Source organism: Microcaecilia unicolor, chromosome 3 (assembly GCF_901765095.1).
Source record: "Microcaecilia unicolor chromosome 3, aMicUni1.1, whole genome shotgun sequence".
Lineage (NCBI taxonomy): Eukaryota > Metazoa > Chordata > Amphibia > Gymnophiona > Siphonopidae > Microcaecilia > Microcaecilia unicolor.
Genome location: NC_044033.1, coordinates 128,629,094 through 128,643,054, shown reverse-complemented (window position 1 = coordinate 128,643,054; position 13,961 = coordinate 128,629,094). Strand labels below are relative to the sequence as shown.

At 42.5% G+C, this 13,961-nt stretch overlaps 1 pseudogene; it reads right to left on the bottom strand.

Annotated features, from left to right (window-relative positions):
- Positions 1-2,700: 2,700 nt before the first annotated feature.
- LOC115464284 lies at positions 2,701-3,234 on the bottom strand (annotated as a pseudogene).
- Between the last annotated feature and the right edge of the window lie 10,727 nt (positions 3,235-13,961).

The window sequence follows — 13,961 nt, the reverse complement described above, 5'->3', positions numbered from 1 at the left end:
ACAGATGAACAAGTTAGTGAACATGCAGATGGCTCCTACTCCAAGAGCATACATGGAATATAACCACTTGGTCAATACATGGACCATGTTTCGTCTAGCTTCTTCAGGAGACCAAATCATAATACAGACAAAAAAGACATAATAGCTACGTATATATCTCTCCCAAGTATACTAGCTCAAAATTAAAAAATATAACAACTAAATTCCTATCATCTGCCATAGCAGAATGAAGAGTCTTACGACCGCTCAGCAATGGCGTCTTCACCTCTAAAGACACTCACACATGCACAGAGACTTGCCTGCTTCTAGATATACCCAACTCTTGGTAGTGGGCGGGACTTAATTATACTGTTAACAGCGACAATCAATCCTCCTCTTTATTAAGCCCATTAGGTTCTACGGTGTGCCATTGAAAAATAAACTTCTACTCTTTCAAACCCATTTTTTTGCAATATCCTGTGTAAGTACCACAAACTGTAACACACTAACAGAAGGTCCTCTATCCACCCAATGAGATACCAACAGAGCTTCAACTTTCTACAGCCAAATATTGCTGAGGTGCTGCACCATTCGAAATTTAACCTTGTCAGTGGTTTTGCCAGTGTACCAAAGATTACAGGGGCATTTCACTGCATATACTACACCCTAGGATTCACACTGTGGTACTTTTCAAATAAAAACAGGTGAGGCACTCAGATTCTTGTAGTGTTGAAAGCACGCTTACAATACACACAATGACCACACTCCGTATGGCCCCACCAACCCAAATTCCCATCATGTGATCTAAGATGTAATAATTCCCCTAAATTGGGGCCTCTTGTAAATGCAAAATGTGGGGGTTGGTTAAAACCATTAAGCAAGGACAGTGCTGGCCAATGATGTATGATCGATAACAATACATCACTCCTATGATGTGCAGTGTGAAGACTCCATTTCAAATGATATGAACTCTATTCGTTGCGTTTATCTGCTATATTGTTCCATTACTCCAAAAATTTCTGTCAGATTACCGGCTGCTTCTTCTCCCTGATTTTCTTCATACACTATTCAGTTCCTTCTTATGTGAAAACCCGACAGTTCTGTGTTTCACTGTGTAACTGATAAACGCAACGAATAGAGTTCATATCATTTGAAATGGAGTCTTCACACTGCACATCATAGGAGTGACGTATACAAGAATGGAGAACTAAGAAAATGTTTATTGATAGCTCTTAGGAGTGCTATATGATACAGTGAAGTTGATTTTATCTGCAAAAACAGATTGTAATATATTTAATAATGGAACAACGATAGTCCTGAAAAGACTAATAAGATCGCTAATGGATTTTGATGCATTGAATATGATTTAGGGTTGTAACTAAGGATTATCAATTCAAGATTTAACGAACATTGAATGGTATATGGTCATAAGTAGGGTATGCAGTGTGTATGAGAAAAAGATTTTAGATAGGGTAATATGAATGGTGATATGGTGAGTGAATGACATAGTATAAGTATTTTAATGTTTACAACTGATAATTATTTAATGAATCAAGTTTTGATACACATTCACATGGTTACTGGAATTGTTTATACATATTCATTGGGGAAATCTTAAAAACCTGGCCTGTCTGCAGTTCTCGAGGTCTAAACTTGGACAACAAGCCTGGTGTAAATCTATGCATACCTGACACAGACGTTAGGCAACCTGCTATAAAATTAGAGCTAAGATGTTTTTGCAAGATGATCCTTGATCAGTCATTTATTACCAGAAATGGGTTGGCAGCTTCTATTAGACTAATACTGTGAAACTATGTAACTAGCTCTCAATGACTCCACGATGACATTATCCTGCTTGAACTCTGATGATGTGTAGATGGAAATCTGCTACCTCTGCTAATCTGTACATGCTGTTTGATGTTTACATTATTTTGTAATCAACTGGCTTTGTGACTTGTTCAGCTTTCCTAATGCAAGTTCAAAAATAAACTTTGATCAGTGTTGTATACTATGCCCTTTGTAATTTGAGTAACCTGAGATAATATGCACTTAATGCAGATAAATTTCTGCACTAAGAGCTGAAAACGTCCATGATTTAAGAAGCAATATACAGATATGCAGAAAGAACTAAATTTGAATTAATATAACAAAAACAACAAAATATATGATTATAGTTACTAAAGAACAAGGGTTCTCAGCCTAATCCTCACGACACACCAAGCCAATCAGGCTTTCAGGATACCCACAATGAATATGCATGGTATAAATCTGCATACATTACCTCCATTCTGTACAAATCTTATGCATATTCATTGTGGATATCCTGAAAACCTGACTGGATATGTGTTCCTGAGGACTGGGTTAGGAACCCCTACTATAGAAGCTAGTTGTGAAACTGTCTCCATTGTATGCAAATCTCTTTCATGCATTTTCATTGTGGATATCTAGTTCCCTGGCTCTGGTTCTGCTTCCTTGTGCTCTAAACTCTGTTTTCAAGGCCTCCTGTCTATTCACTAATTCTTTTTTTTTCTCTGCTTTCACTTCCTGCCCTATACCCATCTTTCACATTCAACTTTTTTCCCATTTACTTCCTACTTCTCTGCGTACCCCCCACCCCACCCCGCCTCATTACTCTATTAGCCTTCTGGTTTGAAGAGAATAGGATTCTGTTGTGGCTGCTACGGGCCTAGACTGAACTTAACTTGGCATGATGGTCTAGTGCTAGAACTGCGCCTGCTTTCCATCAGAGGTGTATACAGGACTAGGGGTTGGATGTGCTTTCTTTGGTCCACCACCTTCCTCCTCAGCTTGGATCTGTGCCTCCAGATCCTCAGGGTCCACATATTTGTAAGACTTACCCTCATCAAGGTGTTTGCAGTGCCGTAAGCAGCAGCAGCACATGAGAAGGCCACAGCAGATCACAAGGGCCTTGCATCACCACTTGGATATATTATCAGGTAGCACTTGACGCTATCCTCACCAAACTGGTCAGCCACATACAGTCCCCACAGAGACATACTCATCATAAATCTTCCTCTTGTTCTCATCTTTCAGGGCAGCATTGTTGATCTCTTTAAACTTCTTGCTGCCTCAGGGTTGTCTGGATGATATTTCAGTGCAGGTTTTCTGTATGCCTTCTTGATATCCTGTGAAGCCCTTTTCTCTAGCCCTAGGTACAGACTATCTCCCATCCGGCACACTTTGCGCTGTGATCTTCTGGGTTCAGCCATCTTGTCTCTAGGGCTGGCTTTACCCAATGCCTGTACAGGCCGCTTCTTCCTCCCAACAGCTCAGACAGCCACAGCCTCCAGCTCTTCTTGGAACCAAACGCGCAGATGCAACATGAGCCGGAAGACAGCACCACTGCAGTGTTCTCCTACACCTGTCCCTCTCAGCCCTCCAACTTTGCCTTTAGCATTCTGACCAGAAACAGGAAGTTCTGTCTGAGGAGGTGGAACACTACAAGAAGGTTTTGAGCGGGTGAGAGAAGCAGCCTGCCGTCAGCACGGCAGCGAATGAGAGAAGCAGTACATAATTTACAGTGGGGAGGGAAATGGAGCAACACTGGATGAGGATGAGAGACCTGCCATTAATGTGCATTAACATTTTTAATGCACGTTAAGCATTTAACACACTGTCTTCACTGCAAGCAAATCTGTCTCATGAATATTCATTGTGGATATCCTGAAAATCAGACTGGCTGGGGAGCTCCCAGGACAGTGTTGGGAATTACAGTGCATTCTCGCTATTCACAATGGTATGGTTCATAAAAACATCAGAAACCGTGTATTCGCAAAAACCGAAACAATGTCCATAGGAGAAAATAGGGGATAGATTTCAGCTATACCTATATTTCCACAAGACTATGGAAAATGAATAATTATTTCTATAGGAAATATGGGGTTAGGTTCCTGCACAGGACAGCACTTAACAAAAACCTATACTGGAACTAATTTTTTTTATTGTGCTTGCTGAGAAACCAGACAGAATATACAGTATGTTGCATACAAATTATTTTATTTGCAGTATCACATACAGTAGTAACATTCGTAAAGAAATTGAACAGAACAGTGCTGGAAAATAAATGCTGTACAGTATTGCAGAACAGTAAGCAATTAGTGTACTCATCAACCAATGCTGAATACCGTACCATGGTTTTTGTCACCATATTTTATATGTTTATAACAAAACATAGCTCCAGAACTAGAATGCCTACAGTGGACTGGGAAATGGACCTCTATAAAAAGAAATGGCACCATTATGAAAACATTGCTTGAAAAAAAAAAAACAGCTTTATACAACAGTAATCAAACACAGATTAACAAATGCTGTACTGTATATCGTTTATCAGGTTTGATATACCGATTCTTATTTAGTCAGAATCAAAATGTTTTACAATATAGAAATTGGATATAAGAAAAGAACGCCATAATATAAAAGGAAAGCACAAATAGACAATATAATCAGACATACAGAACAATCAATCCATCAAATATAGAAAAGAGACCAAATTGTTATATGCTTCTTACTTACAGCAGCATGAAACCACCAAAATTATGAAAACAGTGTTTGAAAATAACACCTAACTAACTAGAATGCTGCAGATCTGCTTGCGAGGGAGACAGGTTTGCTCCTCCAGCATAGATGGAGACAATGAAAGCATTAATTCTGGTAGGTTGACTTCTGTCGGATCGAACTCTAGAGAGGGACAACCTTGCAGCTCCAGAATGATAGTAGATGATGAAAATGTCAACATTGGGGGGTCGACTTCTGCCAGATCAACCTCAGATACCTGGGTCTTGTGATTGACAAAACTGTGTCAGCCTTGTCTGCTTCAGTGGCGTAGCCAAGGGTGGGCCCAGGTGGGCCCAGGCCCATCCACTTTGGGTTCAGGCCCACCCAATAGCAGCACATCTCTAATGTGGCTGGCAGGGATTCCCAAGCCCCACCAGCCGAAAACTCCCAACTGTCCCTCCTGCATACCTTTTAAATAGCAGATCTTTGCCTGCTACAAGCAGCGACTGATACATACTATTCGCACTGGCCCCGCAGCCTTCCCTCTGATGTATTCTTGCTTATGCAGAAACAGGAAGTTACATCAGAGGGAAGGCTGTGGGGCCAACATGAGCACTGTGTATTAGTTGCTGCTCGTTGCCAGTGAAAATCTGCTATTTAAAAGGTATATGGGGGAAGGGGATGTTTGAGAGACCATATGGCATGCAGGCAAGAAAGAGAGAGAGAGGAACCAAATTACTTGTAGGACAAGGCGGAGTTCTTCTGCCCACCCATCTTGGGCCCAGGCCCACCCAAAATTGGGTGTCTGGCTACGCCCCTGGTCTGCTTGGCTTTCCTTCTCAAGTCCTTAAGTATCTCGGTGTAAGGGGCAAATGCAGAGCTTGTGAGGCGCTTACATTTTAGTTTGCGCTCCAGCATGGGATCACATTCCTCCATGTCACTGAACATTTTTTTCAACACTGACACTAATTCTGCTATTTTTACCGATGTGAGAGGCATGATTTTTGGAATCTTAGCCATCTCATCGATGACACAACAAGGCATCAGGGGCAGCGATATCTTGTCCAGATCTTAAATTGCTGGACTCTATTGCAGTCTTTGCCAACATTTCCTCAACATCTTCTTGTGTCATATCCTTGAAGCCTTCTCCATGGATTTTTTTGTGCAAAGCGCATGATGTTTTCCACATTTCATGCTTTCTGTTACACCTTCAAAGCCCTCAAAATTTGTTACATGGTCTGGCTAATTTTTTTTCTAACAATTGTTTATAGTAGCCTGCGTGATACCATCCCAGGGTATGCCAACATAGTCAATTACATTGTGTATTGTCACTGTCTTCAAATAATCAAGCATGGTGGTTTCCTTGTCAGCATCTAAACTTTCACAGGTCTTGGGGCATTTGAAAGCCTTTATTATTCCCTGATCAAGGGGCTGGATGATGGACGTTTTGTTCGGGGACATGAAGAAAACTTCAACGTTAGGGAGTGCAGTCTTCACAACAGAAACTGCAAAATCATGAAACCATAATTGCAATTCCTTAAGTTGAAGTTCATATCTATAACTGATATTATCTCTAAATTTCTTATATCCTGCTGGAGCGCCCTCTCAATTAAACTTCTAAAATAATTTCACAGGCATGAAATAGTCATTTGATCTATGTCTCTAGCGAACAGAAGTGCCTGTTAGATATTAGATACTGGACTAAAAACTATTTTACCTTGTTTCAAGATTTATTATACTGAATAGCTAGAGAGCTCTGAAATTTTACCTACTTTAAATAAGAATGTGCTTTGGCCTAGTAAACCAAAGATCATCATACATCCCAGTAATCTGGGGAAGAAGAAACAATAGACTCCCCCATTTACCTAAAAAAAACACAAAATCAACAGGCAAAACGCTTATCTAGCTATACCACACGAATATCTGCCTACCACCATCAAGTAACTCCTAAAACTAAAACCACAACTAACAGACCAGTACTTGGGAAGTTAGGCCTAGTAAATGCCAGATAAGCCAACAAAAAATTTCCTTTGATCCATGATGTCATCAGTGAATACCACTTAGACATCTTGGGAATAACTGAGACTTGGCTGGATGAAAATGGAGGAGTACCATTGTCTGAGCTATGCCCCACAGGATTCACTATCCTGCACCTACCAAGACAAGTGAAGCGGGGTGGAGGGGTAGAAGTCCTGATCCGAAAGGCAATCAAACTGAGCAGACTCTCCATCCTCCACCTGTCTGAGTCAGAATGCCTCCCAAACCACTTGGGAGATAAGGAATCAGTGTGTCTGCTCATGGCCTGCTGAGCACCTTGCAACAACGAATCATCTGTACAAGAACTGCTGAATCTGGTGACTGAGGTAACCCTGAGCTACCCTAGGTTACTAACCATGGGAAACTTTAACCTACACATTGAAACTCCAGACATTGAAACCACTACTGCTTCCTTCCTTCATACAATGGCAGCTCTAGAATTCATTCAGATTATCAAATCTCCAACCATGAAAAGGGCCATATGCTAGACTTGGTGTTCTGCAAAGGAGTTGACATCTTTGAACACAAAGCTGATGCCAGCTGAACTTGCTTCGCCAGAAAGGCTTACATTTTAAAGCATGTATCACCTTTTAAAATGTGCAAGCCAGCCAGAACTAGCAGAAAAAGGGTTTCACAATTTCCTGGCCCTCAGCAGTGCTGTCCACTATGCTTTTTTTTTCCCATCCACCATTTGCATTATCCACAAATTTAACTGCTTTTCTATCTTTTCCACTGACTCATCACGAACCACATGTTGTTTTGAAACTTTCCGGCACAGCTTCACAAACAGACTGATGAATATCTTCCTCAAAAGCAAAAGAAGGCTGTTTTGAAATGCTCATGTCAGCGAATATGTGAACAAAGCAGCACGAATAGTGAATTGTGACCTATTCGCACCTTTGCGGATGTACGACATAGCGAATACAGATCACGTGAATAGCGAGAATACACTGTACTAGGCTAGATAACAGAAATATGAAAAAAAATTTGAGACATACAGAAAGGAAACGTGCTTCTAATCCAGGGTTTCTCAACTCAGTCATGTTTCCAGGATACCTACAATGATATACATGAGAGAGATTTGCATGCACTGATCTTGTGTATATTCATTGTAGTTATCTTGAACACCAGATTGGTTTGGTGTGTACTAAGGACTGGGTTGAGAACTCCTGTTATATAACAAGAGGGCGGAATCAAAGCAAAACTTAAATGACTCACACTTCAAAAAAGGTAGAAGAGAGTATAACCTACATGGGTTACCTGCACTTTGTGCTGAGAGTGGTAGGTACAACTTTAGCCAGCTTAAGAGGCAAACTAGATCAGTATTTCCAAAGTCAGTCCTGAAGTCCCCCCTTTCCAATCAGGTTTTAAGGATATAAACAATGAATAGGCATGAAATTGATTTGCATACACTGCCTCCATTATATGCAGATCTCTTTCATGCATATTCATGGTGATATCCTGAAAACCTGACTGGGAAGGGAGTACTCCAGGACTGACTTGGGAAACATTGGACTAGATGGATCATGCTGGTCTGTATCTGCCATCTGTTAAGTACATAAGTATATAAGTATTGTCATACTGGGACAGACCGAAGGTCCATCAAGCCTGGCATCCTGTTTCCAACAGTGGCTAATTCATGGCTAATTCAGGTGTAATAGAAGTGAATTTTAAAGATTGTTTTTCAACTCTGCCATCGAGAATAATGACCATTCAACCCTACTCTCTGCTTCCTATCTTTTAACCAGCTCTTAATCCATAATAGTAGCCCATGCTTTTGTATGTGCTCTGTAATTTTATTCTTAATAATAGCCTCCACCATTTTCCACGGCACCGACATCAGGCTCACCGGTCTATAATTTCCTGGATCTCCTCTGGAACCCTTTTTAAAAATCGGCGTTGCATTGGCCACCCTCCAGTCTTCCGGTACCACACCTGATTTTAGGGATAAATTGCATAGTACTACCAGTAGCTCCACAAGTTCATTTTTCAGCTCTATTAATACTCTGGGATGAATACCATCCAGTCCTGGTGATTTATAACATCCTCATTTTTATGTTTTCCATTCCTTTCCTAATAATACCTAACATTCTATTTGCTTTCTTAGCCGCCACCGCACACTGAGCAGAGGGTTTCAACGTATCATCAATGATGACACCTAGATCCCTTTCCTGATCGGTGACTCCTAATGTGGAACTTTGCATTATGTAGCTATAGTTTGGGTTCTTCTTTCCCACAGGCATCACTTTGCAGTTGCTCACATTAAACGTCATCTGCCATTTCGATGCCCAGTCTCCCAGTCTCGCAAGGTCCTCTTGTAATTTTTCACAATCCTTCTGCGATTTAACGACTTTGAATAACTTTGTGTCATCAGCAAATTTAATTACCTTACTAGTTACTCCCATCTCTAGGTCATTTATAAATATGTTAAAAAGCAGCGGTTCCAGCACAGACACCTGGGGAACCCCACTAACTACCCTTCTCCATTGAGAATACTGACCATTTAACCCTACTCTCTGTTTTCCACAATAAAACACTACCTCCTATCCTATGACTCTATGGAAGACGTAATGGAGCAGTTCTGCAAACTGAAGAGTAGTAAATCTCCTGAACCAGATGGTATTCACCCTAGGGAACTGATAGAACTAAAAAATGAGCTGGCAGAGCTACTGTTATTGATTTGTAATTTATCCTTAAAATCGAGCATGGTACCAGAAGATTGGAGGGTGGCCAATGTAATATGCCGATATTTAAAAAAGGTTCCAGAGGAGACCCGGGAAATTATAGACCGGTGAGTCTGATGTTGGTGCCGGGCAAAATGATAGAGACTATAATCAAGAACAAAATTACAGAGCACATTCAAAAGCATGGACTAATGGGACAAAGTCAACATGGATTTAGTGAAGGGAAGTCTTGCCTCACCAATCTGCTGCATTTCTTTGAAGGGGTAAACAAACGTGGACAAATGTGAGCCGGTTGATAAGGTCCCTCATGAAAGACTACTGAGGAAATTAGAGGGACATGGGATCTGAGGTAGTGTCTTACTGTGGATTAAAAACTGGTTGAAAGATAGGAAACAGAGAGTAGGATTAAAAGGTCAATATTCGCAATGGAGAAGGGTAGTTAGCAGGGTCCCTCAGGGATCGGTGCTGGGACCTCTGCTTTTTAACATATTCATAAATGACCTAGAGATGGGGGTAACTAGTGAGGTAATCAAATTTGCTGATGACACAAAGTTATTCAAAGTAGTCAAATTGTGGGAAGATTGTGAAAAACTACAAGAGGACCTTGGGAGACTGGGCGTCTAAATGGCAGATGACGTTTAATGTGAACAAGTGCAAAGTGATGCATGTGGGAAAGAGGAACCCAAACTATAACTATGTCATGGAAGGTTCAGCGTTGGGAGTCACAGACCGAGAAAGGGATCTAGGTGTCATCGTTGATGATACATTGAAAACTTCTGCTCAATGTGCTGCTGCGGCTAGGAAAGCAAATAGAATGTTGGGTATCATTAGGAAAGGGATTAAAAACAAAAATAAGGATATTATTCTGCCGTTGTATCGCTCCATGGTGCGACCGCACCTCGAGTATTGTGTTCAATTCTGGTTGCCGCACCTCAAAAAAGACATAGTGGAATTGGAAAAGGTGCAGAGAAGGGCGACAAAGATGATACAGGGGATGGGACGACTTTGCTATCAGGATAGGCTGAAGAGGCTGGGGCTCTTCAGCTTGGAGAAAAGGTGGCTGAGGGGAGATATGATAGAGGTCGATTGCTTGTTCTTTTGGCTGCTGTCAGTGACAGGGTGCTGGGCTCAATGGACCTTTGGTCTGTCCCAGCATGGCGATGCTTATATACTTATTTCCAATTTCCTCTGGAGTCTTTCATGAGGTACTTTGTCAAACGCCTTCTGAACTCGCCGAGGAGGAAGGTTGTTTTACTTACTTGCTTGGAAGTTTATTCCAGGCATAGGGTGCAGCGAGACAGAAGGCGCAAAGTCTGGAGTTGGCAGTAGTGGAGAAGGGAACAGATAAGAAGGATTTATCCATGGAGCGGAGTGCACGGGAAGGGGTGTAGGGAAGGACGAGTATGGAGAGATACTGGGGAGCAGCAGAGTGAGTACATTTATAGGTTAGTAGAAGAAGTTTGAACAGGATGCGAAAACGGATAGGGAGCCAGTGAAGGGTCTTGAGGAGAGGGGGTAGTATGAGTAAAGCGACCCTGGCGGAAGATGAGACGGGCAGCAGAGTTTTGAACCGACTGGAGAGGGGAGAGGTGACTAAGTGGGAGGCCAGCAAAAAGCAGATTGCAGTAGTCTAAACGAGAGGTGACAAGGGTGTGGATGAGGGTTTTGGTAGAGTGCTCGGAAAGAAAGGGGCGGATTTTACGGATGTTGTAAAGAAAGAAACGACAGGTCTTGGCAATCTGCTGGATATGAGCAGAGAAGGAGAGAGAAGAGTCAAAGATGACCCCAAGGTTTCGAGCTGAGGAGACAGGGAGAATGAGAGAGCCATCAACAGAAATAGAAAACGGGGGGAGCGGGGAGGTGGGTTTGAGGGGGAAAATGAGATGCTCGGTTTTGGTCATATTTAATTTCAGGTGGCGTTGAGACATCCAGACAGCAATGTCAGACAAGCACGCTGAAACTTTGGTTTGGATGCAAGGTGCGATATCAGGGGTAGAAAGGTAGATTTGGGAGTCATCAGCATAGAGATGGTAGGAAAAGCCATGGGATGAGATTAATGAACCAAGGGAAGAAGTGTAGATAGAAAAGAGGAGGGGACCAAGAACAGAACCCTGAGGTACGCCGACAGGCAGAGGGATAGAAGTAGAAGAGGATCCACCAGAGTGAACACTAAAGGTGCGGAGGGAGAGGTAGGAAGAGAACCAGGAAAGGACAGAGCCCTGGAATCCAAGTGAGGACAGGGTATCGAGAAGTATGCTGTGATCGACAGTGTCAAAAGCAGCAGAAAGATCAAGAAGAATGAGGATGGAATATTGACCTCTGGATTTAGCCATTAATAGGTCATTGGAGACTTTAGTAAGCGCAGTTTCGGTTGAGTGGAGAGGGCGAAAACCAGATTGTAGTGGGTCAAGAATAGCATGTGAGGAGAGAAAATCAAGGCAGCGGCGGTGAACAGCACGCTCAAGTAATTTGGAGAGAAAAGGAAGGAGGGAGATGGGTCGGTAATTAGAGGGACAAGTAGGGTCGAGTGAAGGCTTCTTAAGGAGAGGTGTGACCACAGCATGTTTAAAGGCAGCAGGGACAGTCGCAGTGGAAAGTGAGAGGTTGAGAATGTGACAGATAAAAGGAATAAGAGCAGGAGAGATGGCATTAAGAAGGTGGGTGGGAATGGGATCAGAGGAACAGGTGATACATTTTGAGGAAGAAAGGAGAAGTGTAGTTTCCTCAATAGTAACTTCAGGAAAGGAGGAAAGGGAATGAGGGGAAGGAGAGAGAGGGGAACGGACTAGTGGAGGGAGAGGTGGTGAGGTAGAGAAAGCAAGGTTTATCTTTTCAACCTTGTTGTGAAAGAATTCAGCAAGGGTCTGAGGAGATAATGAAGGGGGAGTTGGGGGAGGGGGCACCTTGAGGAGGGAGTTCAATGTGGTGAAGAGAAGTCGAGGATTAGAGCCAATCATGGTATAAGCCAATCATTTAATTGTGATGATTGGCTTATACCATAACAATTTAATAAACCTTTAATATTTCTTTTCTTGTTAAATCCCTTGGTTGTGTGGAGTTTATTTGGGAACCCTGTTTGAAACTGTGGCATTCATATATATTTATTTCTTTAATTATTGTAATTTACCTGCTCCACGACTAGGGGGTTTACATTAGATGAAAACAATAGGTCAGTCTCTGTTTCCCTTTCCATTCAAAACAAAGCAAGCAAACCTATGAACTGCTGCGTCCAAGTTGTCATTCTTTATTGTTGGTAGCATTTTTATTTAATCTCACTTATATTTTTAAATATGCTGGCTTGTGCAGCATACAGATGTACAAGGAGGAAGTATAATATCGGAATAACTTTTCATTGGTAGAGTAGTAATTTGTTATAAATCGTAATCAGTGTGTCATTTGGAGGGGCTGGTTAAAGGGACACCCTAGCACTGTTATATTTGTGCAGAGAAAAAGATGGAGACCTGTGTGGCGGGAGGGGGGGGGGGCAGAGACCGGAGTGGCTGGGGGGGGGGGGGAAAGATTGGTGTGGCCGGGGGGGGGGGGGGGGGTGCTGTGAAAAATGTATTGGACATGAAGGGTGCTGTGAATTGAAAAAGTTTGGGTACCACTGCCTTCTACACCTTTCTGGGTCTGGTCTCAAGACCAACTCTGTAAGGGTTCACCTTAGTGCTATTAGTACTTACCACTGCAGTGTAGAGGGTAGGCCCATCTCTGGACAGCCTCTAGTTGTTCGCATCATGAGAGGTTTGCTTTTGAAAAAGCCCTGTGTCATGGGCCCTCAACATCATCCTCACCCAGCTGATGAAAGCTCCTTTTGAGCCACTTGATTTCTGTCATTTGAAGTACTTGACCTGGAAGATCTTGTATTTGATGGCTGTTACTTCAGCTCGCAGAGTCAGTGAGCTTCAGGCCCTCATGGCAGATCCACCTTACAATAAATTTCACCATAACAGAATAGTTTTCTGCACCCACCCTGTTCCTGCCTAAGGTTGTGTCAGAATTCCATCTGAACCAGTCGATTATTCTTCTAACATTCTTTCCCAAGCCGCGTGCCCATCCTGGCGAATGCGCACTGCACACCTTGGACTGCAAGTGAACATTGGCCTTTTACTTGGAGCAGACTAGGCCCTACAGACAGTCCACCCAGCTTTTTCTTTTTATCCCAACAAGATGGGAGTTGCCATTGGGAAACGCACAATCTCCAGTTGACTGGCAGATTGCATTTCATTCACTTATGCCCAGGCTGTGCTGACTCTTGAGGGTCTTGCCAAGGCTCACAATGTCAGAGCCATGGCTGTTTCGGTAACCCACTTGAAGTCAGCCTTTGTTGAAGAAATTTGCAAGGCTGCAACGTAGTCTTCAGTCCAAACATTCACATCTCATTACTGCCTTGAGGAGGAAACCCAACGTGATAGTCGATTTGGACAGTTCTGCAGAATTTGTTTGGGTTCTAGAATCCAACTCCACTCTCATTTTGTTCTGTTCCAGGCTGCACTCTCACACAGTTGTATATACTTTCATGTTAATTACTGTTTGCCCTTGCTGTTTCAGTAAGCCATGTAGCTAGGGATTCCCACATAAGAGAATGTTATCTGCTTGTCCTTGGAGAAAGTGAAGATACTTACCTGTAGCAGATATTCGCAGAGGACAGCAGGCCATTCATTCTCACATACCCTCCCACCTTCCCTTGGAGTTGATTCCATGCTGTTATAGTACTGATGGTCCTGTGCTCACATGGTAGGTGGG